Raw genomic sequence first — 6000 nt, forward strand, 5'->3', positions numbered from 1 at the left:
ATAATGTGTTCATCAGGTGCCTATGGATTAAATCACACACTGGCATATTTAAGCTGAAGGTCAGTCTGGAAAATAAATTTACTATATTGACTGAAATACCACTCTTTGTGTAGGTATTTGTCATATATTTAAGAAAAAGCTAAAAAGAATGGAAATTGTATGACAATAACTTAAGTCTTTCTTCAAAGTGCATGCCGTCTTTTGTGATACCTCATTCAGCCGAGTATTTGTGCTCTTCCTCATTCAGTGTAAGGCGGCTTCAGTTTGCTTAGAAGGCAACATTGGAAGGGTAGAGTTCATCATGAAACATAAAATTTTAAAATATGGGTTCCACTGAATACATTTTAATTTCTGTAGGAAGAATCAAAACACCTATTTAAAGATTGCAGTATGTAATAATTTCAAAAGTATTTGATTAAACCTGATAGATTTTCCAGAAATGAAAAAATATCAGCTCTAAAACCAAAGCTGATTTTTAGAAAATTTAAAAATGTAAATCAGTCCTATCCATAATATAGTTTCTCTAAAACTTTATCTTGAAGAGCCATTTTAAAATAATGTAACTATTAAAAAATGTAACTGCTATCTTAATGTTCTGAAATAAGTTAAAACATTTTAAAATATGAACACTGTAGTATAAAAGAAAGAAAATGTGGGAAGGAAAAGCAGAGAAAGAAATGCCAGTTCCAGTCCAAAGCTTTATTTGGCAAGTTTTCTTGGAATGAATTTTACCAATGTATGAATTCTTGTAAACAGAATGTGTAATGGAAATACTGAAATATTTTTCCCTAGAGTGCTATTATTGACTGCTAGTGTGATGCCACTGTAATGTAATAAATTATTAAATTGTTTCAAAATGTTGTTTTTGCCTTAAAATTTTATTTTGCGTTTCTTGAAAACTATATTATTAAAGATATTGATACTGTGCAAATGCTGGGCATGCTTGGCATGAGAAAATGTGTTTCATTTTTACAAAATTGTCATATAACTATGCAAGTGTTTATTAAAAGAACACAAAATAAAAAAGTTATGAGGTGAAAAAGTTATGGGATAAAAAATGTAAAAAGTTGTGCCAAAAACTTTTGGGAAAAAAGTAGAAAAAGTTTTATGAAAAGTTACAAAAAAAGTTATGAAAAAGAAGTTATGGAATTTTTTAAAAAAAGTCATGGAATAAAAATAAAAACTAAAAGCAGGCCCCTGTCAGCAAAGCCTGGAGAAGTGGGGCTGGAGTCTCCACTGCCACCATGTCCCTACCACCCCTTCCCACGCACCCTTTTACAATTAGGGTAAGAGGATAAGACCTCTGTCTAATGGGGAAAGAAAAACAGAACCTTTGTCACCTTGACCAGGGCTGAGTCCCTAAATTTCTGGATGATGATGATTGTTATTTAAGAGCCAGAGGCTGGTGGAGTTGGTTTGTTTGGAGGAGGCCTGATGGCCTCCTTACTCACCATAGCAACTTTTCCCTCGGGGCGCTCCCATCTTATTCAGAGAGGTAGCTGAGGCAGGACAGTGGGGCTAACTGTGGAGCAGGCAAGGGCACGGGCTGCTGGGGTGGCCCCCCTTCCCGCGTGTACATATTGTGTCTGTGTAAGGTTTTGTATATTCCAGAGGGTAGGGCCACCCCTGTATCATACCTAGCGGTGGTTGCAGCTGGCACATGGGGAGGAGGTTCTAATAATTATTTGTGGCTGGGAAACTTATTTATTGCAGCATAGGACAGAGGAAGGAGGCGGGGATGGGGTTGTTACTCCCTGGTGATGCGACTCCTGTTTATTTTGCTTTTTATTTTGGAATAAACGGATTTAGCTATACTGCTCTGCCTGGTGTGTTCCCGTTTCCCTCACTGGGTCCTGGAGTTTGTGGAGCCAAACAAGGAGTCCCAGAGTGTCTTGAGCATGTCCAGCTAGGCTGTTGGGGACCTTCCAGGCGTGTTACCTGTATGCTGCATGGTGGCGCCTAGGGGATTCCACGGGGACTGCCATGGCACCTATGGGGCTCAGTCTGGCCCTGACAGCCAACAGGCCTAGAAGCCTGATCTAGCGGTGGCCAGGAAGACAGGTACCAGCACCTAAAGTCACTGACTTCCATCCACCCCAGGTGTCTTCTGTTCTGTCCCCTTGCCTCCCTCTCCTGTCTGCAGCTGGTGGCCTGTTCTGTCTGTCCCTCCAGAGTGCTGGCTGCCCTGCAGGCTCCCTCCAGGCTGAGTTCATGGCCCTGCCCCCTGGTGGCCAGAGCCGGCTTCGCAGGATAAGAGCCAGCTAAGCTCCAGGGGCTTTCCAGGAAAAGTATCCCTTGGAAAGGGTATGGCCTTTTCACCGCTCCCAACAGCACCCTAGAAATGGCTTGGCCTTTCCCCTCCCCTGAGCTCCACAGAGAACACTGTCAGGAGAGGACACACTTCCCCGCCATCCAGAAATGGGTTTGATTCTCAGCCAAGGGACAGCAGGACTGGTAGAGACTGTCAGGCCACACAGCTGCCTGCACAGCACTCCCATGCTTGGTGGGGAGGCGGGAGGGATGGCGGGGGGCTGGCTCTCCGTAGGCGGGGCGTGACAGGGAGGCTCACTGGAGGTGGCACACTTTGGAGGAGCAATGTCAGGGGATAGCTTTCTCTTGTTTGGCCACAAGACTCCAAAAGGACAGCATGGTGACTGATACCCAGAGCTAGAGGTGAGGCGGTCAGCCATGTGTAGGTGTATGTTTGTGCGTGTGTGTATATATATATGTGTATGTATATATATATACGTATATATATACATATATATATGTATATATATGTATATATATATGTATATATATATGTGTATATATATATATATGTATATATATATATGTATTTATAGATATTTTTAGAACAGGGCAGGGGCATACCACAGAGGGGGGCACAAGTTTTCAGCAAAGGTCACACCTGGATGTGTCAGCTCACCACTACAACAGACTAAGTCACAGATGAAGGGGGCTGGCTTTGGGGCTGGGGCAGCCACGGCCAAGTCACACAACAGCCGCCCAGGCAGGCTTGGAAAGGGAGGTCTCTGAGAAGAGGAGGGATCTGTTTAGAGGTCAAAGGGGGGCTTGGGGCTCTCAAGATGGGATGTACTTGCCTGACCCGATCGGCTGGCAGTTGGAGAGAAAGCAGAGAGAAAACAGGAGGGGAAAAGTGAGCAGAGAGCTGGTGAGGCAAGTGCAGAGCACAGGTGAGCCACAGCAGCTGTGGGAGGGCCAGGGAGGGGAGGGTGCAAGTGCGGGTGTGGCAAGGTTCCTGGAAAAGAGGGGCCAGAAGGGAAAGGGGAGGAAGACAGAGGGAGGAGCCGGAGCTTCACAGGTAGTGCCTGGGGGCTGTGGCGGTCCTCCCCACCCCACACAGGCTGGCCTCTTCCATGGCATTCGGTGCACCCACTGTTAAGACTGATGCTCAGCCCCTTTGGGCTTCCCTCTTCTCTGGTCACCCTGTCTTCCAACCCACTTGTCCAGGGCCACCTCTCGCCTTGGGGAGCCCAAAGCAACAGCCACCAGGCCTGATAGAGAAGGAACACTGCTTGAACCAGGATGATGAAGCTAAAAGGGATGGATGGCTGGAGTGATCACCGGAGCCCCCCTCTGGGTGGTCAGAAAGCCCAGGAACCCCTGAAGTGTCCCTGGGGGAGGCAGGGAGGGCAGGCAGCTGGATGCCACTGGCTATAGACTTATAAGTCTAAGAGGGAAGCTTCAGCTTGTTGGGGGTTGCAGGTCGCATAGGTGAGGCTGGGCCCTTCCTGCTGGGAAAAGCAGAAGAGGAAGAGTCCATGGCAGGGGAGGTGGGTGGGCTTGCTGGGCGGAGCTCAGCTGGGCCAGCAGGCACTGTGGTCCCTTTGGCTGAATAGCAGAGGCGACCTCTAGGAGCAACAGGCCAAGGTGCGTGAGCCTGCTGGCCGGCGGTAGTGCTTCAACGGGGGCCAGGCACCCTGCCTTAAGTCACACGCTAGCAGCTATGATGGTACCTTGGAGGGAGGGAAGGGGCCTGTGTTTCCTGCCTGGCCTGTGAGGTGTGTTGTGGGTTGACCGTGTGTATGGGACTCTCAAGGTTTTATCCTAGATCACCACTGGATTGCCGGCAGATAGAGGAGGTGGGACCCTGACTATCACCCCTGCTCTGCAGTGGATTTGGCTTTCAGCACTCCCAGGCTGGGAGCTGGATGCCCTGCCCTGGCAGCATAACTCAGACTGCACAACAGGTACGGTGTGCCCAGGATGATTATCCTAGGCCTCTGGCCACCTCAGAGTACAGCCCCACACACAACCCCCTCCAGGCTCTCAGCCCTTACACCATAAACCACGAGCTCTCTGACAGCTCCAGAGAGCACCCAGGTCTGCCAGCTTGGGCATGGAGCCTGTTCCAAGAGCCGCCGGGCTCAGCCATGGGGGGGGGCCAGCCCTCGTTCCTTCATCCGGCAAAGACGCTCTGCACCTGAAGCCAGGAGTCATCCACAGGCCCTGGGGGTCGTGCTGACGGTGGTCGCGTTGATGTCACCGATGATGCCGAGCGCCTCCTTCAGCACGTGGTACATGCGCAGCATCTCATCACGCCGCTGTGTCTGCTCTGTCAACTCCTCCCTCAGTGTGATCTGGTCCCCACGTGAGTACAAGTTGGACAGCAGCTCTGAGAAGATGAACTCCTTGGTCTGAGAGTGGGCAAAGAGGGAAGGATGTTGGGATCTGATGCTTGTGCTGCCCTGGCCTCCTGCTGGGCCCTGCTGGGACTGTGTGCTGGACTTGGAGCCCTGAGTATAGCTTCTACACCACTTAGACTCAAAGATCTGCCTCCCCACCGCCCTTTTCTCACTCAGATAGGGACACTGAGGTCCACAGGAAAAGTCACCTGTCCAAGGTCACAGATCTGGGAGGGGACCCAGGACCTATCATGGCACCAGGACACCTGTGTACTCAGTTAAAAAAAATTTTTTTTGGAGATAGGATCTTGCTCTGTCACTAGGCTGGAGTACAGTGGGCAAGATCACTGCTCACGGCAGCCTCAACCTTTTGGGCTCAAAGTGATCCTCCAGTATCAGCCTGTCGAGTAGCTAGGACTGTAGGCATGTGCCACCACCAAGCTCAGTTATTTTTAAAATTTTTGTGTAGAGGCAAGGTCTCACTATGTTGCCCAGGCTGGTCTCGAACTCCTGGGCTCAAGCTATCCTCTTGCCTTGGCCTCCCAAAGTGCTGGGATTACAGGCATGGGCCACTGTGCCCAGTCCCACGTTATATTTCTATGAGACAGCTCTGGTCTGGACTGTGCCTCCCTCCCTGGACCTGGTCCCATAGGGCTTGTCAGCATCTCCCCCAGGCCAACATGGCCACCTGCATCCCCAGTGCCACAGGAGCCCCCTGCTCCTATGAGGCGGTGCATGCACATTGTTGATCATGACGTGCATGATGGTCTTGGGCGCGACACCAACCATGAGGTCCCACGCAGTCTTGTTGACAATGGCCATGTAGGAGTCCACCAGGTTCTGGGTGGTTTCCATTTGCTGCTCCAGCTGTGGGTCCATGGAGTGCACGAAGCTGTCCGAGCCATTCTCCTCGGCCTTGCTGTCCTGTCATGGAGAACACAAGGACATCAGGGTGGCCAGGCCATGCAGCCAGGCCATGCAGCCAGGCTCCAGGAATTCCTAGGATCTCAGCCCCTCCAAGGGTACCTGGAACATTGAGGCACAGAGAGAAGCAACTGGCCTGAACATGCACCCAGCTCCCCACACACTCTAGACGGTTTCAGGCCTCTGCCTCTCAGGACCCCAGACTCTCCTGATTCAGTCTCCTCTTAGTTCTGACTCTAGTGCCCCGAATTTGCCTCAAGTTACCAATCCAGAAATTGGAAAAGAACATCTCTAGGTCCCTTGCTTGGAGACCTGGCCAGAGCTCATGCCAGGCTGCAGATGCCTGGCAGGAGGCAAGAAAAGGGCATACTCACTTTCTCCTTGTCCTGGGGGGCCCATGCACCAACATTGCCACCACCACTGCCAC

At 50.2% G+C, this 6000-nt stretch overlaps 1 pseudogene; it reads right to left on the reverse strand.

The window, feature by feature from the left end:
* Positions 1-4460: 4460 nt before the first annotated feature.
* LOC129481570 (putative GED domain-containing protein DNM1P34) lies at positions 4461-5597 on the reverse strand (annotated as a pseudogene).
* Between the last annotated feature and the right edge of the window lie 403 nt (positions 5598-6000).

Source organism: Symphalangus syndactylus, chromosome 5, assembly GCF_028878055.3.
Source record: "Symphalangus syndactylus isolate Jambi chromosome 5, NHGRI_mSymSyn1-v2.1_pri, whole genome shotgun sequence".
NCBI lineage: Eukaryota > Metazoa > Chordata > Mammalia > Primates > Hylobatidae > Symphalangus > Symphalangus syndactylus.